We start from the raw sequence: 19,804 nt of genomic DNA, 5'->3' as shown, positions 1-19,804 counted from the left end.
CTGGTATTTGTCAGAATTCGTGCAGCTGCATTTTGCACCATCTGAAGCGGTTTGGTGTATGAAGCGGGAAGGCCAAGTAGGATGGTGTTACAATAGTCTAATTTTGAAAAAATGATTGCTTGTAGAATGGTTCTGAAATCTTGGGCATGGAAAAGTGGTCTAATTCTTTTCAGCACTTGTAGTTGGTAGAAACAGTCTTTGGTGGTTTTGTTAATAGTGGCTTTGAAATTCAGGCGATTATCAATTAAGACTCCTAGGTCTCTCACTTGTGTGATTGTTGGCGTGGCTTGTTGTGCAGAGGTGATGGTGCTGTTTTCTGAGGCGATGAGCAGGAGTTCAGTTTTGCCGGAATTTAATACCAGGTTTAGGCTGGTGAGGAGGAGTTTAATTTTTTGAAGGCATTTATCCCAGTAAGCCAGAGTTTTTGCGAAGGAATCCTTAATGGGTATCAGGACCTGGATATCGTCCGCGTAAAGGAAGTGTTTGAGGTTGAGGTCGGTGAGAAGTTGGCATAACGGTATAAGGTAAATGTTAAATAAAGTAGGAGACAGGGAGGACCCCTGTGGGACTCCTACTGATGACGGGTGTTGAGAGGATTCTTTGTTCTGAATCTTGACCTTGTATCCTCTATTGCTGAGAAATGATATGAACCAAGATAGAGCTGTGCCTGAGATACCTATGGAGGCTAACTGGTTAATGAGGAATGAATGATTAACGGTGTCAAAGGCTGAAGAAAGGTCCAGTAGGATCAGTAAGAAGGCTTGACCTTTATCGAGGCCCAGGATGAGGTGATCTGTTAAGGAAATGAGGAGGGACTCCGTGCTTAGTGTTTTGCGGAAACCGTATTGTGATGGGAAAAGGAGGTTGTTTTCTTCAATGTAGTTTGAGAGTCGGGTGTTCACCAATTTCTCCATAATCTTGGCTATGAAGGGGAGGTTGGCGATCGGACGGTAGTTGTTTGGGTCATTAGGATCTAGATTAGGTTTCTTGAGTAGTGGTTTGAGAGAGGCCAATTTTAGGTCATCTGGGTAAGATCATTGTGTTAATGAGCAATTTATGATGTCTGACAGGGATTTGGAGATGGAGTCAGGAATTGATAGAAGCAATTTTGAGGGGATGTGGTCCGAAGGGTGAGAAGATGGTTTCATTTTCCGTAGTATACCTTGGATCTCAATGGAAGAAGTGAGTTCCAGTTCTTCTAAGCAGGAATTTTTGAAGGCGGTCTGATGTGGTGTTGAAGTAGAAGTAGAAGCGGTGTTAGGGGGCAGTTGAGTTAGAAGTTTGCTGATTTTGTTGTTGAAAAATAGCGCTAGTTCTTCCGCTTTAGATTTGGCTTGGTTTAGAGCGATTTCTGAAGGGTTTATTTGAGTGAGGTTAGAGACGTAGCTAAAGAGGGCTTTAGCGTCGAAGATTAGGTGGTGGATCTTGGATGCGTAGTAGTTCCTCTTGGATCTTAATGTATTGGATTTGTATTGGTGAAGAGTTAATTTATAGGTAGATAGAGTGACGGTGCATGGGTTTTTGCGCCATTTAGCCTCATTTTGTCTTAGCAGTAGTTTAAGCTTTCTTAGTTCTAGGGTAAACCATGGTTGCCTTTTGGAGGAGTTGGGGTGAGGTTTTTTTGTTGTTAAAGGGCATAGCTTGTTTGCTATCGATTCCGTGATGGTGTTCCAAGATCGAAGCGCTGAGTTCGGATTGGTGAAGTCTACTTGGGTGAGATGTGATGATAAGTGATTGCTAAGATCTTCTGTGGTGCATGTTTTCCTGTAAGTGAAGCAATGTGAGGGTATGTGAGATGGACTGGTATCTTTTATTGAGAATGAGGAAGTTATGAGGGAGTGATCTGACCATGGTACCTTCGTGCAGGTGGGGTGCTGGACCAGTTTGATTGCTGTATTGACGAAGATAAGGTCTAACGTGTGTCCGGCTTTGTGTGTGGGTTCGTTAACTAGTTGAGTGAAACCTAAAGCGGAGTATGCTGTGAGTAAGGCTTCGCAGTTAGGTGATAATATGGAGTTGTCGACGTGCAGGTTGAAGTCACCTAAGATTATAGCTGGGGCATCTAGATTGATAAGGGAAGTAGTTAATTCGACCAGAGGAGAGGCGTCTGTTTCCAGTAAGCCTGGAGGAGCGTAGAGAAGTAAAATTTGGAGTTTGTCTGACGAGAAGAAGCCAAATTCAAGTTTCGAGTCGGTGTGGGAGGAGTGTTGAGTGAATCTGAGGTCCTTTTTTGTAGCTAGGAGGATTCCTCCTCCTTTTTTTTTTTTTTCCCTGACGTGGGATGGGGAAGAAGTTGTATGGTGTGTTGAAAGGGGAAATTTCCTAACTCTGCTCTGTATAAACTCCAGAAGAGGTCAGAACTTTCTGAGACTGACAGTGAAATGCATGAGTTTGTCTGTAACAAAAAACTGTGCTGCATATGCATATCAGTCCTAGATTTCTCACTAATACAGTAAGCAAAGATTTAATGTTTGTGAAAAAATAACATTTAAGAATATTTTATAGGGGGTCACGTGAGGCGATGTGCTAGGGTAGACGTACTCTCCCTTAGCTCCGGGTGCCGCGCTCCTGCATCCACCGGCATCAGCTATCTTTTACTGCCTAATTGCGCACTGGATTGCTGCCCATATTCAGCTCATGTCGATTGTTCATTTTATGAACAAAACACCGCCGCCGATGGCTTCCCGTGGAGGAAAAAAAGATAAGGAGAAACTGAAACCTGCAGATTCCAAGATGGCGGCCGGCTCCGGAGATTCTGGGCCTACCACGAGTTTGCCGTTGACGGTAGACGTGCTGCAGCAAACGCTGGATGCCACTTTGGACACAAAACTGGCCGGGATAGCTCATCAGCTCACAGAGGTAAAATCGGCGTTGTTAGAACTGAGCCCGCGAATTGACTAGCTGGAGGGGAGAGTGGCGGAGGTGGAAGACAAGGCGACCGCGATAGAGACCTCTGTTACTTCTCACTCTGCTGCACTCCAATCGTGCCAAGACAAATTGGATGAGTTAGAAAATCGGCTCAGACGTGATAATTTACGTTTCTTAGGCCTACCGGAGGCACTGGATGAACAAGGTTTGGGATCTTTTTTGGAGTCTTGGCTACCGGAGGCAATAGGGCTGGCGGATATTAAAGGGGAACTCAAAATCGAGAGGGCTCACAGACTTGGTATCCGACGACCCTCTGAGTCGCGCCCTAGAATCGCAATAGCGAAAATTCTAAATTCTGCAGTAAAACAAAAGATCTGGATTGCCTACCGTAAGTGTCCTGAGGTTCTGTATCAAGGTCATAAGATTCGGATAACGCAGGACTATTCTGTCCTTGTGTCGCAGCAGCGGAAAAAGTTCTCTCCGGTCTGCTCTGCACTGTTTGATAAAAAAATAAAATTTGCCCTGCAATACCCGGCGGTGCTTAAGATATGGAAAGACGGCAAACAACACAGTTTCTCCGATCCGGAATCGGCGCAAAGATTTTTACAAGCTCCATGAATCTGGGACTCACCAGACCAGGACATTAACTCAGAGGAATATTAAGTGACTGCCCTCGCGAGCAAATCTTTGAATCTCTACGTTTGTATTCCTGGAGACCTTACCTACGTTTGTATAGCTGCTTGTACTGATTATATGTTCTCATCTGTAGTCCCAGCATACCTTGAACTTTGTGCACCGGCATTACTCCTGTGAGGATATCAGCCAGTTTGTGTTGGCCTACTTTAATTTCTGTCGGGCTCAAATTTCTAAAACAGGTTGCTGGCTCCGGTTAAATCAGGACTATTCTTTCTTACTTGCAATCATCTGGGGAAGGTACAGCTAGCCTAACCGCACTGGGCTTTAGCTTGGGAAGGTCAATTGCAGGGCCTACGGACTGCCCTTCCATCTCTCATGAGCGTGGTGCAGCCATTTTGTGATGGTCGGCATGACACCTGTGTTATGAATGGGCGCCATGCCCGGCTGGAGGCAATCTGGGAGTTGTTATGTGGATGGCGCCAGACTTTTATTCATGAGCAGGGTCGGGGCACCTGAACGCTTCTTAAACGTGCCCTCAAATCCGTACCCCTGTAGAACAATAGGGGTGCAGGTTCTTTGTTAAGTATTTCAAGGGAATGGGGAAGTTGGGGAGTTGGTGGGGGGGGAGGGAGGGGGGTAGGGGGGGTAGTTCAGGTAAAGGGGGGAGGGTAAAGAAGGGAGTTTTTTGGCTAACATTACTATTGTGGTATGGGGTGTTGCGTGTGAGTTTGTGGGATCGACTGTTGGTATGTGTGATCCTTATTATACAGGATGCAGAGCAAGAACTGGATTGGGGAATGAGTTGCTGTGGCAACCATGTGTGGGAGGGAGTAGCTGGGACCTCCTTCCTTGAAGTTGCATTTCAGTGTGTTCTGACCTTTCTCTTTTCAGGGTGTATTAGATGACGAAACTTATTTCTTGGAATGTGCACGGGCTAGGTTCCCCCATTAAACGGAAAAAAGTCCTCACTCATTTACACCGTTTAAAGGGAGATATAGTGTGTCTCCAAGAAACCCACTTGAATGCCCAAGAGAGTGCCAAGTTGCAAAGGGACTGGGTAGAAACATGCATATTTGCGGCAGCACAGCAAAGAAAAGCAGGAGTTGCGATTCTTATTCGCAAATCTACGGATTTCGTGTTGGAAAACTCAGTGACAGATCCGGAGGGCAGATATGTGCTAGTAATGGGTCGTTGGCAAGGGACGTTGGTTACCATCTGTAATGTGTATGTTCCCACCACGAATCCGCACGGTTACTTAAAAGATTTTGCCAGAATAGTTTTGTCTCATCAGACTGGGTTATTGGTGTTAGCTGGAGACCTTAACTGTGTGGCGGATGAGTTGCTAGATAAATCAACATCAAGGGGATCTCATGCAGGAACTCCGAGGTCGGGGATTGCCCACCTTAGTACTCAGTTGAGGCTTACTGATATCTGGCGGACTTTACACCCAACAGAAAATGACTTCACCTTTTATTCCCACCCACACGGGTCTTTTTCTAGAATTGATTATATACTTTTAGCTGAGGAAGTTTTTCCCAAGGTCCTTACGGCCACCATTGAAACACCAGTTATTTCTGACCACTCCCCTGTGTCTGTTTCTTTGAGGTTCGGGCCTAATAGGGTGGGGGCAAACATATGGAAGTTTCCTCGGGCTCTGCGGACGGATAAAGATTTTCAACAGTTCTTACGTGAAAAATGGCGTGAGTATGCTACACATAATGCCCAGCATACTGGTGACCCCCAATTATATTGGGAAGCGGGAAAAGCGGTCCTTAGAGGAGAAATTATCAGCTATGTTTGCACACGGCGAAAGCGCATTAACAAGGAAATTTTACAGCTAGATTCCATGTTACGACCGGCATGTAGTGTTATGGTGCAATTTCCCACGGAAAATAATAAAAAACACTACTTTAACATTCTAAGACGGCTCAATACTGTACTTCATACACGGGCAAGCTATGCTTTACAAGTTGCCCAGCACAACTATTTTCGATTTGGTAATAAAGTTGGGAGACCACTTGCGAATTTGGTTAGGGCAGCTAGACCGCGAACCATGATTCATGGTATGCGTACGACTCAAGGACATCAAGTCACTGACATTGCGGATATTTGCGAAATTTTCCGCAGTTTCTATAATTCCCTGTATAAAGCAGATCCTACTCCACCCCCAGATCGTGAACAGGAATTCTTTGCTGACCTTACCCTGCCAAATATTACTCCTTCTCAAAGAGAATACATGAACAGACCTATTCAGACCTATGAGGTGTTACAGACCATCAACACTATGCCTATTGGGAAGGCGCCTGGACCTGACGGGTTTTCATATGATTTCTATAAGCTGCTTAAGGAACACATTGTTACCCCGCTAACGGATTTCTATGCCAATGGCTTGGCAAGAGATTCCTTTCCCATATCGTTTAATACAGCCCATATAATAGTCCTACCTAAACCGGGTAAGGACCGAGAGAAACCCGAATCATATCGTCCGATTTCCCTTCTGAACAGCGATCTCAAAATATTAGCCAAGGTACTGGCAAATAGGCTAAATATGCTTTTACCCCAATTGATTTCAGATCAGCAGGTAGGCTTTGTCAAAGGCCGCACAGTCACTGGTCATATTCTCAAATTAATTTCGGCGATAAAATTCTGTCAACAACAGGGAATATCTGCTATAGCTATAGGGTTTGATTCTGAAAAGGCCTTTGACCGGGTGTCCTGGTCATATATGTTTTCAGTGTTGCGCAAATATGGGTTTGATGGGCCGTTCTTGCAATACCTAAAGTTATTATATGGTGATCCCATATCACACATTATTGTGAACAACGTTTGTTCCGGGGGGGTATCTATACAGAGAGGAGTTCGTCAGGGATGTCCACTGTCCCCACTTCTATATATTCTCACTATTGATCCATTATTACGGAAGATAATGATAAATGAGGAGATCCGGGGTTTTCAGAGGGCGACTCATGCCTTTAAGATTGCGGCTTTTGCCGATGATGTTCTGGTGTTCCTAACTGATCCTGAGAAATCTTTGGGACCTTTGTTGTCGCTTCAGGAATGGTTTGGATCTTTTGCGGGACTCAAGATCAACAGAGACAAATCTGAGGCTTTGGCTGTAACCCCGGAGGTTCAATCTAGCTGGCGGGGAGTCTTTCCATTGAGATGGGCTGCCAATGACCTTAAATACCTGGGGGTTAAGATTCCAGCATCTCTTGACACTCTCTACCAGCTAAATATAGCCCCGAAAGTAAAATACACTCAAGAGACTTTACTACGGTGGCGGAATCTACCATTATCGCTTAAAGGGCGAATTCACCTATTTCAAATGATAATCTTACCCAAATGGCTATATATTTTGCAAATGTTACCTATTTCCCTGTTGTCGAAGGATATTTGTAGTGTAGACAAGGCCCTCAGATTGTTTCTGTGGGGGGGCAAGAAACCCCGGATCTCGCTTCGCACTTTGCAAACTCCTCTCTCAAAAGGGGGGTTGGGTTGTCCAAATTTGAGCCAATATAATGTAGCATGTAACTTACGTTTCCTTAAAGACTGGCTATATGACACCTCTTATTTTACACCTACTCAGCTCCTCACGGCCTGGTATCAAGTGCCCTCATTGAATTGCTTGTTGCATATGCCTGCATGCCAAATGCCTTTACCCCTACGAGATCATATCCTTGTGGTAACATGTAGGAAGACGTGGACAAGATTGTGTCACCGCTTGAGACAACCTTTAGGGGTGACCCCAATGCTAACACTGATTTTTAACCCTATGTTTTCCCCGGGAATGGGAGTTTCCCCCTTTATGCGTTGGAACAATAAGGGGCTTCGATATCTATATCAATTAATTCATCCATTAACCGGTCATTTATACAGTTTTCAAGATTTGCAAAATCAGTTTGGGTTACCTCATGCAGACTTCTATGCCTTTCTGCAAATTAGACATTTTATGCAAACTCATTCTAATCACTGGCATACTAGTGCTAATCACTAGCACTAGTGCTTTAAGGGACCTATTTTCCAGCACCTCCACGAAGGGCCCAAAAATTTCCCTTTTTTATAAGGAACTGGAAATTTGCTGTTCTGTGCCCATACCTTTACAGAAGCTTTATGGCAAGTGGACACAGTGGTCGGCCTTTACATTATCTTATGAGACATTTATAAGTGTGTTCCCTAATATACAGTCTATTACAATTAATGAGGACCTTCGTGAAACACAATATAAATTTTTATGGCAAGGGTTCATTTCTCCAGCGCTCGCATACACGCTTAAACTCAGTGATTCGCCGACGTGTATGAAGTGTGGGGAGGCTCCGGGCTCATATTACCATGTATTTTGGGAATGTAAACATATACAGGAATTTTGGCAGGGTATACAACGGTTTTGTATGCTTATTTGGAAATGTCATATCATCTTAGATCCTATTCAGTGGTTGTTTGGGGTTATACCTTCTGACAACGTTAGCATGAATGCACTGTTGAGTTTGTTTATAGCTAAAGCGGCTGTGGTTGGGAAAAAGACAATTTTGTTCCACTGGATGGTTGACAATGTGCCATCTTATGAAGAATGGTTTAAATACATGCTTCGCCTGTGCACGCATGAGATGTATGGACTTACACAGCAGAAAACTTCAGTAGCGAAAAGAGGTGCTGAGGTATGGGATCCTTTTTTGGAATACTTAAAACCTAGTCCCACACCAACAGGGGACGTGCCAGTTAACGAATTACTTAGTTAGTTATTTAGAGTGCTGTACCCTGGTGAACCTCTGTTTCATAGCTGGTTTCCAACCTAAATTCCCTTGATGATCACCTGTACCAGATCACATGATTTCTTGTATTAGATCACACGTTCTCCTATGTTTTATGTGTCTACTCTGGACCATCTGTTATTACCTTCTGTTGTATGTTACGACGTTAATGTCATATGTTATTTTTCTTATTTAAGGCTAGTTCACATTGCTCCTGTACCACGTACGGGTTTAGTTACTGTATGGGGGTGGGGAAGGGGGGGGGGGAGGGAGAGGTGCAGGAAAAGGAGGTGAAGAAAACTGGGGTTTACTCTTGGCGTTTATTATTGTAATTTTTGCACTTATCTTTCATTGGTATCCGGATGTGTATTGTATACCATGATGTTTTGTACTTTCTTGGTGGATAATTACCCGTTGTTTTGGGCTGTATTGCTTGTGATATTGCAAACTCCAATAAAAATTAATAACAAAAAAAAAAAAAAAAGAATATTTTATAAACAGTTACTGAAATTAAAGAATATTTTATATTTCTGCTGCATCATTTTCAACAATAAAATAATATCTAGGATTTTTTTTTAGTATAGCTGTTAAATGTAGTGTGCAATGTGTCATGCGTGTATCATCTGTCAGGTGTGTCATCACGGAAAAAAGGTCAAGAACCTGTTCTACAGTATATGTGACAGAACTGAGAAATTCAAGCATTGCAAAATATGCCTTAGATTATAAAACATATCCTTGGCAGCGCCACCAGACTGTCTACCTTCACCTTGCCTGAAACAAAAGGCTCAGACCCTGATTGGAGAACGGTTAACTCTACTGTAATTTTCAAGATCATGCAGTTCTCCTTGCAAAAATGAACTCTTCACTTTTAGAAATATAAAGCAGCTTGGGCCTTACTAGAGGCAAATGCTTACGCTGTGTTTAATAAGAAGACCTTTCCAGCAATGGGAAGTCAAGGGCGATATGAGTTAGGGAGTGATTTGTAGTATGGTCCTTTCCCCAAAAGGGGATGAGTTTAGAGTTCAAATGAGGCAAGAGTTCAGAATGTATCAAGGTGTTGTGCTGGGAATCAGAAGGGACAGCAAGCTGAGTCGCTGGAGGCAATTTAATGGGCAGTTGTGCATGAGTTAAAATGGTGATTCCGCCAAACGTTTTACACTGTTTACAGATGCTGCCACTTTGGATAAAACAGTTGGATATCGTTAAATTTCATTCTATGGTTACATCCTTTGTTTGGCAGGGCAGGAGAGCGGACTTGAGCTATAAAACACTTTGTCTTGATAAAAACAGAGGGGAACCTGCATTGCCAGACCTTCGTCTATATAATGTAGCCTGCCTTTCGAGATATGTTCAAGAATAGTCTGCCTTTAGCAATAAATATGATCCTGAGTCTTTAATGCATGCTGTAACAAGTCCAAATAGTCCCATTAATTTATTGCACCTTTCGGGTCTTTGACTGGGGGCAATGAATTACCACAGTTTTTGGATGTCCGTATTTGTAAAGCTTGGCAATGGTGGAGAACAGCCCTGAAACACAGTGCAACTAGATCAACCTTTTTAGTTTTACAGGGTAATGTTGATTTCCCTGCAGGGTTTTCTTCTGCAGCATTTGTTGTTTGGGAAAATAAGGGCCTTTACTGTGTGAGGCAGTGGATCAATCCGGACTGCAATACTCTATATACCTTTTCACAACTTCAAGATACTTGGTCACTCCCAGGGGGTAATTTCTTTCCATATCTCCAAGTCAGGCATTATAGTCTGGCAATGGAATAGGAGCTGGCTTTTAACAATGAGGAGGATACTTTCTTTGATACATACTCTAAATTGAACAAAACCTCTGTTTGAATGGGTATGCTGACAAAGGATATGGTTGCATTTTCACAGTCACATTCATGTTTAGCACATGGAAATTTATAAGAATTGACCCGGGAGGAGGTGTGGAACTTTATGTCCGGGATGGCATAGAGTCCAACAGGATAAACATCCTGCATGAGACTAAATACAAAATTGAATCTTTATGGGTAGAAATCCCTTGTGTGTCGGGGAAGACTATAGTGATAGGGGTATACTACCGTCCACCTGGTCAAGATGGTGAGACGGACAGTGAAATGCTAAGAGAAATTAGGGAAGCTAACCAAATTGGTAGTGCAATAATAATGAGAGACTTCAATTACCCCAATTTTGACTAGGGTAAATGTATCATCGGGACACGCTAGAGAGATAACGTTCCTGGATGGAATAAATGATAGCTTTATGGAGCAATTGGTTCAGGAACCGACGAGAGAGGGAGCAATTTTAGATCTAATTCTCAGTGGAGCACAGGACTTGGTGAGAGAGGTAATGGTGGTGGGGCCGCTTGGCAATAGTGATCATAATATGATCAAATTTGATTTAATGACTGGAAGAGGAACAGTGTGCAAATCCAAGGCTCTCGTGCTAAACTTTCAAAAGGGAAACTTTGATAAAATGAGAAAAATTGTTAGAAAAAAACTGAAAGGAGCAGCTACAAAAGTAAAAAATGTCCAAGAGGCGTGGTCATTGTTAAAAAAATACCATTCTAAAGCACAGTCTAGATGTATTCCACACATTAAGAAAGGTGGAAAGAAGGCAAAACGATTACCGGCATGGTTAAAAGGGGAGGTGAAAGAAGCTATTTTAGACAAAAGATCTTCATTCAAAAATTGGAAGAAGGATCCAACACAAGAAAATAGGATAAAGCATAAACACTGGCAAGTTAAATGTAAGACATTGATATGACAGGCTAAGAGAGAATTTGAAAAGAAGTTGGCTGTAGAGGCAAAAACTCACAGTAAAAACTTTTTTAAATATATCTGAAGCAGAAAGCCTGTGAGGGAGTCAGTTGGACTGTTAGATGATCGAGGGGTTAAAGAGGCACTTAGAGAAGATAAGGCCATTGCAGAAAGATTAAATGATTTCTTTGCTTCAGTGTTTACTGAAGAGGATGTTGGGGAGGTACCCGTAATGGAGAAGGTTTTCATGGGTAATGATTCAGATGGACTGAATCAAATCACGGTGAACCTAGAAGACGTGGTAGGCCTGATTGACAAACTGAAGAGTAGTAAATCACCTGGACCGGATGGTATACACCCCAGAGTTCTGAAGGAACTAAAAAATGAAATTTCAGACCTATTAGTAAAAATTTGTAACCTATCATTAAAATCATCCATTGTACCTGAAGACTGGAGGATAGCAAATGTAACCCCAATATTTAAAAAGGGCTCCAGGGGCGATCCGGGAAACTACAGACCGGTTAGCCTGACTTTAGTGCCAGGAAAAATAGTGGAAAGTGTTCTAAACATCAAAATCACAGAACATATAGAAAGACATGGTTTAATGGAACAAAGTCAGCATGGCTTTACCCAGGGCAAGTCTTGCCTCACAAATCTGCTTCACTTTTTTGAAGGAGTTAATAAACATGTGGATAAAGGTGAACCGGTAGATATAGTATACTTGGATTTTCAGAAGGTGTTTGACAAAGTTCCTCATGAGAGGCTTCTAGGAAAAGTAAAAAGTCATGGGATAGGTGGCGATGTCCTTTCGTGGATTGCAAACTGGCTAAAAAACAGGAAATAGAGAGTAGGATTAAATGGACAATTTTCTCAGTGGAAGGGAGTGGACAGTGGAGTACTTCAGGGATCTGTATTGGGACCCTTACTTTTCAATATATTTAAAAATGATCTGTAAAGAAATACGACGAGTGAGATAATCAAATTTGCAGATGACACAAAATTGTTCAGAGTAGTTAAATCACAAGCAAATTGTGATAAATTGCAAGAAGACCTTGTGAGACTGGAAAATTGGGCATCCAAATGGCAGATGAAATTTAATGTGGATAAGTGCAAGGTGATGCATATAGGGAAAAATAACCCATGCTATAATTACACAATGTTGGGTTCCATATTAGGTGCTACAACCCAAGAAAGAGATCTAGGCGTCATAGTGGATAACACATTGAAATCGTCGGTTCAGTGTGCTGCGGCAGTCAAAAAAGCAAACAGAATGTTGGGAATTATTAGAAAGGGAATGGTGAATAAAACGGAAAATGTCATAATGCCTCTGTATCGCTCCATGGTGAGACCGCACCTTGAATACTGTGTACAATTCTGGTCGCCGCATCTCAAAAAAGATATAATTGCGATGGAGAAGGTACAGAGAAGGGCTACCAAAATGATAAGGGGAATGGAACAGCTCCCCTATGAGGAAAGACTAAAGAGGTTAAGATTTTTCAGCTTGGAGAAGAGACGGCTGAGGGGGGATATGATGAAGATGTTTAAAATTATGAGAGGTCTAGAACGGGTAGATGTGAATCAGTTATTTACTCTTTCGAATAGTAGAAAGACTAGGGGGCACTCCATGAAGTTAGCATGGGGCACATTTAAAACTAATCGGAGAAAGTTCCTTTTTACTCAACGCACAATTAAACTCTGGAATTTGTTGCCAGAGGTTGTGGTTAGTGCAGTTAGTATAGCTGTGTTTAAAAAAGGATTGGATAAGTTCTTGGAGAAGTCCATTACCTGCTATTAAGTTCACTTAGAGAATAGCCACTGCCATTAGCAATGGTAACATGGAACAGACTTAGTTTTTGGGTACTTGCCAGGTTCTTATGGCCTGGATTGGCCACTGTTGGAAACAGGATGCTGGGCTTGATGGACCCTTGGTCTGACCCAGTATGGCATTTTCTTATGTTCAGGCAGACTTTTCTCAGTTGACAACACCTGGATCCAGGAGAGTGAGAGCTGTTGGCCGAGGCAATGCAACTCATAAATTGACATTGGGGGACCTCGCGCTTGGATTTAATGGCGACTTGGCTAAACGCCAAAGCGGCTTGTTTTTTCAGTTAAAGGAGGGAACATGGATCGGAAGGGGTGGATGTGCTGGTACATCCGTGGCCTCCATGCATCCTCCTTTATGTGTTTCCCCCTTGGCCCCTAGTGGGAAAAGTTTTAAGACGCATAGAATCCCACCGGGGTCTGGTAATTCTAGTGGCCCCGAAGTGGCCAAGAAGGCCGTGGTTCGCGGATCTGGTCAACCTGGCGGTAGACGGCCCATTGCGTCTTGGTCATCTCCCGAATCTTCTGCGTCAGGGCCCAGTATCTTTTGATCTAGCGGATCGCTTTTGTCTAGCGGCTTGGCTTATGAGCGGAGACAACTGAGAAAGAAGGGTTACCCAGAAGCAGTGATTTCTACCCTCCTTAGGGCATGCAAGACCTCGACGTTTCTTGCCTATGCTAGAGTTTGGAAGGTCTTTGTCTCCTGCTGCAGTAGGTTAAAGCTGTCTCCACAGAAGGCCTCATTGGAGCATATTCTCATGTTTTTGCTGGACGGTTTGAAGAAGGGCTTAGCTTACAGTTCGCTTCGTGTGCAGGTAGCGACCCTGGGCTGTCTGAGGGGCAGAATTGATGGTTCTTCTCTTTCCTGCCACCCAGATGTTGCTCGTTTTTTATGCGAGGTTAGGAATTTGCGTCCCCCTGTGAGGGCTCCATGTCCATCCTGGAGCTTGAATTTGGTTCTCCGTGGTCTCTGCACTTCACCATTTGAACCTATTAGGAGGGCCACTTTGAAGAATTTAACTCTCAAGACAGTGTTTCTAGTGGCTATTTAGTCAGCGCGTCGCGTTTCGGAACTTCAGGCATTATCGTGCAGGGAGCCGTTTTTGCGTATTTCTGAGTCCGGGGTATCCCTATGCACAATACCTTCTTTCTTGCCTAAGGTGGTTTCGGCCTTCCACGTTAATCAGGCGGTGGAATTACCTGCCTTTTCTGAGGAGGATATCCGCTCTTCTTAAGGTCGGGAACTAAGGTATTTGGATGTCCGTTGGGCACTTCTGCGGTACTTGGAGGTGACTAATGATTTTCGACGGTTGGATCATCTATTTGTTTTGTGGAATGGTCCCAAGAAGGGTCTTCAGGTTTCCAAGACTACTGTCACCCGCTGATTGAAAAGCGTGATTGCTTCCGCATACATTGGGTGCGGACGACCTGTACCGGATGGGCTTAAGGCTCACTCTCTTCGTTCTCAGGCGGCATCATAGGCTGAAAGTCTGTTTGTGTCTTCCCAAGAGATTTGCAGGGCAGCCACTTGGAAGTCCTTGCACACATTCGCTAGACATTATCGGTTGGATGTTCATGATCCGTCGGTGGATTCCTTTGGTAGCAGAGTGATTCGAGCGGGACTCTCTGGGTCCCACCCCATTTAAGGCGGCTCGGGTACATCCCAACAGTCTGGACTGATCCTGGTAAGTACAGGGAAAGGACAATTAGTTTCTTACCTGATAATTTTCGTTCCTGTAGTACCTAGGATCAGTCCAGACGCCCGCCCAAGTCTGTTATGGGAGAGTCTGCTCGTATTTCTTTCTGTTCCTTTGTCTCCTTACAGTTCCTGCAGCTGCAGAGTATTGGAATACGTGTTGATGCGTAGTTTCAGGCAAGTTATACAGGGTTTTCTATTTTCATATAGGGAGACAGGTTTGTTTGTGTTTTCAGAGCAATATACCTACTTGATCTAATCATTGGTTGAGTTAAAAGAGTTTACTATTCAGCAGGAGTGGATGATTATATGTTTCATTCTGCTTTGATATTCTTTATACTGAGGGATCGCAGGTGGCACACCAGTATATCTAGGGGGTGATTTTCAGCTTTTCTCTGACTCCATCTGCTGGAGGGGAGGCATAACCTAGCAGTCAGGACTGATCCTAGGTACTACAGGAACGAAAATTATCAGGTAAGAAACTAATTTTCCTTTATTTTAAACTAACCGCGACAACGAGCCAACACAGCCTTCTCCTCAGCCTGCTGGGACCGTTTACCTCGAATCACCACATCACCGGCAGGCTGAGGAACCTGACCAACAGGGACGCAGTGATTCACATCGCTGCATCCCTCAGCTTCCAGCCTCGATCCCATCCCCTCCCCCCCAGCGATACATCCGCCGCTGCGCACCCTCTCCCCTGGTTAAACTCAGCAGCGCGGGACAAGCCCACACCGCCGGTCATTTCTTAAAGAGCTGAATTTGAAAATACGTTAGGATTACGGATTCCTCTTGTGTAGGACAGTGAAAAAAACCGGACCTATGTGTAAAATTACATGCATCCAGAATATATTTGTAGGTATACAAAACCTCTGTTGTTACTTTGTAATGGAATATGAACAGAATCTGCCCCAAAGCCCTCTGAAATGACCTTGAGGACTTAAATATGAGGAGGGGAGACCATGGGGGAAGTGGGGATGTGAATAAGTGTGAAGACCCTGGCTCTCTCATCTGTTCCCTCTCCCCCCCCCCCTCTCCTATTCCTAATACCTCATTATCATCATCATTGTTTACCTCACACTTTTCCATTCAAAGAGCTCAAAGTGTATCTCCGAAGAGACAGAGACAAGATGGAGGCGGTCCAGAGAAGGGCGACCAAAAAGGTGGAAGGTCTTCATCGAATGACTTATGAGGAGAGATTGAAGAATCTAAATATGTACACCCTGGAGGAAAGGAGGAGCAGAGGTGATATGATACAGACTTTCAGATACTTGAAAGGTTTTAATGATCCAAAGACAACGACAAACCTTTTCCGTCGGAAACAAATCAGCAGAACCAGGGGTCATGATTTGAAGCTCCAGGGAGGAAGACTCAGAACCAATGTCAGGAAGTATTTCTTCATGGAGAGGGTGGTGGATGCCTGGAATGCCCTTCCGGAGGAAGTGGTGAAGACCAGAAGTGTGAAAGACTTCAAAGGGGCGTGGGATAAACACTGTGGATCCATAAAGTCTAGAGGACGTAAATGAATGTGGGGGAAAAAAAAAAAGATTTGCATTCACAAACAAGCAGGGAGTAGCTTGCTTTTTATGGCAGTTACTACCCCAAATCAAATAAGCCTGATACTTCACTTTCATTGCATATCCAGCATAGCTCTCTGCTTCAACGGCAGGGGAGGAAGTCTTCAAGCATATCCAGCATAGCTCTCTGCTTCAACGGCAGGGGAGGAAGTCTTCAAGCATATCCAGCATAGCTCTCTGCTTCAACGGCAGGGGAGGAAGTCTTCAAGCATATCCAGCATAGCTCTCTGCTTCAACGGCAGGGGAGGAAGTCTTCAAGCATATCCAGCATAGCTCTCTGCTTCAACGGCAGGGGAGGAAGTCTTCAAGCATATCCAGCATAGCTCTCTGCTTCAACGGCAGGGGAGGAAGTCTTCAAGCATATCCAGCATAGCTCTCTGCTTCAACGGCAGGGGAGAAAGTCTTCAAGCATATCCAGCATAGCTCTCTGCTTCAACGGCAGGGGAGAAAGTCTTCAAGCATATCCAGCATAGCTCTCTGCTTCAACGGCAGGGGAGAAAGTCTGACACTTCAAGCATTTCCAGCATAGCTCTCTGCTTCAACGGCAGGGGAGAAAGTCTGACACTTCAAGCATTTCCAGCATAGCTCTCTGCTTCAACGGCAGGGGAGAAAGTCTTCAAGCAAATCCAGCATAGCTCTCTGCTTCAACGGCAGGGGAGAAAGTCTTCAAGCATATCCAGCATAGCTCTCTGCTTCAACGGCAGGGGAGAAAGTCTTCAAGCATATCCAGCATAGCTCTCTGCTTCAACGGTAGGGGAGAAAGTCTTCAAGCATATCCAGCATAGCTCTCTGCTTCAACGGCAGGGGAGAAAGTCTTCAAGCATATCCAGCATAGCTCTCTGCTTCAACGGCAGGGGAGAAAGACTGACACTTCACTTTCAATGCATATCCAGCATAGCTCTCTGCTTCAACGGCAGGGGAGGAAGTCTTCAAGCATATCCAGCATAGCTCTCTGCTTCAACGGCAGGGGAGGAAGTCTTCAAGCATATCCAGCATAGCTCTCTGCTTCAACGGCAGGGGAGGAAGTCTTCAAGCATATCCAGCATAGCTCTCTGCTTCAACGGCAGGGGAGGAAGTCTTCAAGCATATTCAGCATAGCTCTCTGCTTCAACGGCAGGGGAGGAAGTCTTCAAGCATATCCAGCATAGCTCTCTGCTTCAACGGCAGGGGAGGAAGTCTTCAAGCATATCCAGCATAGCTCTCTGCTTCAACGGCAGGGGAGGAAGTCTTCAAGCATATCCAGCATAGCTCTCTGCTTCAACGGCAGGGGAGGAAGTCTTCAAGCATATCCAGCATAGCTCTCTGCTTCAACGGCAGGGGAGGAAGTCTTCAAGCATATCCAGCATAGCTCTCTGCTTCAACGGCAGGGGAGAAAGTCTTCAAGCATATCCAGCATAGCTCTCTGCTTCAACGGCAGGGGAGAAAGTCTGACACTTCAAGCATTTCCAGCATAGCTCTCTGCTTCAATGGCAGGGGAGAAAGTCTGACACTTCAAGCATTTCCAGCATAGCTCTCTGCTTCATCGGCAGGGGAGAAAGTCTTCAAGCATATCCAGCATAGCTCTCTGCTTCAACGGCAGGGGAGAAAGTCTTCAAGCATATCCAGCATAGCTCTCTGCTTCAACGGCAGGGGAGAAAGTCTTCAAGCATATCCAGCATAGCTCTCTGCTTCAACGGCAGGGGAGAAAGTCTTCAAGCATATCCAGCATAGCTCTCTGCTTCAACGGCAGGGGAGAAAGACTGACACTTCACTTTCAATGCATATCCAGCATAAGTCTCTGCTTCAGCAGCAGGGGGAATGAAGAAAAGTGGATCTATATACAGACAACCAACAAGGATTGAATTACATAGTCGGGGTAAACAAGCATGGGTGTAGCTTGCTTATTGCGGCGGTTACTACCCCTAACTAATTAAGCTAGATATTTCATTTAGATGCAGCTCCAACACTGCTCTCTACATTAATGGTGGGGGTGGAAGGGTAATAGAACCAAATGGTTACTAAGAGCCAAGAGAAACAGATAAGTATGAAAAAAAAGAGAGTGTGAAACTTGCTGGGCAGACTGGATGGGCCGTTTGGTCTTCTTCTGCCATCATTTCTATGTTTCTATATGTTTCTATAACACAGGAGTCAATACCTGCGCTGGGCTCGCTCCCACTGATCTCCCCCAATAAACACACAACACTAGTATCAAACAGGGCGATACAGTACAGTCTGCTCCGACAGAGCGCACTGTTAGCCGGCATTTGGACACGCGTTTTTGACACGCTAGCTTTACCCCTTATTCAGTAAGGGGTAATAGCGCGTCCAAAATGCGCGTCCAACTCCCCCAAACCTAAATAGCACCCGCAACATTCAAATGCATGTTGATGGCCCTATTAGGTATGCCCGCGCCTACCCAAAGGTAGGCGCTTATTTCTCCGGGCACCGGGAAAGTGCACAGAAAAGCAGTAAAAACTGCTTTTCTGTGCACCCTCTGACTTAATATCATGGCGATATTAAGTCAGAGGTCCCGAAAGTTTAAAAAAGTAAAAAAAAAAAAAAAAAGTGAAATAGGCCCACGGCTCAAAAACCAGATGCTCAATTTTGCCGGCGTCCGGTTTCCGAACCCGTGGCTATCAACGGGCTCAAGAACCGACACCGGCAAATTGAGCATCAGCTGTCAAACCCACTGACAGCCGCCGCTCCTGACCGAAAAGAGGTGCTAGGGACGCGATAGTGTCCCTAGCGCCTCTTTTTACTGCCGGGCCTAATTTAAATAAATGTATTTACTATATCGCGCACACAGGAGAGTGTCCTGTGCGCGCACCGGGAGAGCGGGCGCTTGCCCGCTCTCCCACGATTTTTACTGTATCGGCCCGTTGTTTGGCATTTATAACCGGCTGCAGTTTTATTCACTTAACCCGAGCCCTAACAGTATAAACTTACAAACTCAATCACAATAACCACCAAACCCCGCCCCCTTTTCTTCCCTTCCCCTACCTCCCCAACATACCTTACCACCTCGCCCCCCCCAGTGGTAAGGCCCCCACCCCCATTACCATTTGCCCCACCCCTCCACCAGCATGGGCAAACTGGCAGACTTGGCCTCGAGCTTAGCCCCTCAGCTCACTGGCCATCTCGTGTAGCAGCCTCCCCCGCTACACGAGCTGCCCCTCCCCCCCCCCATTTCCTTTAAGCCCCCAATCCACAAACAATAATTTGGGCTCGGGTTATCCGCCACAAACAAGGGCCGCTTTAGTGGTACTTGTTCCCCCATTGCAGCCTCAAAACCTCCCCCACCACCTTCACCAGCCCCTCCTGCCAATCATTATTTAACAAATCCATTCCCACTTCAGACAAATGGATGTTGTCCATCATGAAGAAACCTTTCTCCAGTTTCCATGACCAGCTGTGTCTAATCCAGACCCCCCTTTCCCGAACCAACCATCTACCTATCTGCTTATTCATTTTGGGTACTCCTACCTTCCACAAAGCGCTGTCCTTACACCCCCACCTGACAATGATGTCGGACCAACCCAGCTTAACTCGCGGCCAGCGAATGAAGACCTGTAACAGGTCCTTCTTAACGCAAGTCACCCAGGCCCTGCAAGTTTTGGCCCCCATATCATTACCCCCGAGATGCACCAATAATATGTTCGGCACACCCCACCAGTCCGCTCTTTCCCATAAGAAAGGCAACAGTTCGTCCCACAGCATTCCACGCTTGCA

At 44.8% G+C, this 19,804-nt stretch overlaps 1 protein-coding gene across 1 annotated transcript in view; it reads right to left on the bottom strand.

Annotated features, from left to right (window-relative positions):
* The window catches only part of SETD4 (SET domain containing 4), a 148,997-nt gene that overhangs the window by 129,108 nt on the left and 85 nt on the right, over positions 1-19,804 (bottom strand). The window lies entirely within an intron of this gene.

The sequence above is a fragment of the Rhinatrema bivittatum genome, chromosome 5 (assembly GCF_901001135.1).
Source record: "Rhinatrema bivittatum chromosome 5, aRhiBiv1.1, whole genome shotgun sequence".
Lineage (NCBI taxonomy): Eukaryota > Metazoa > Chordata > Amphibia > Gymnophiona > Rhinatrematidae > Rhinatrema > Rhinatrema bivittatum.
This window is presented reverse-complemented; position numbering and strand designations above follow the sequence as displayed.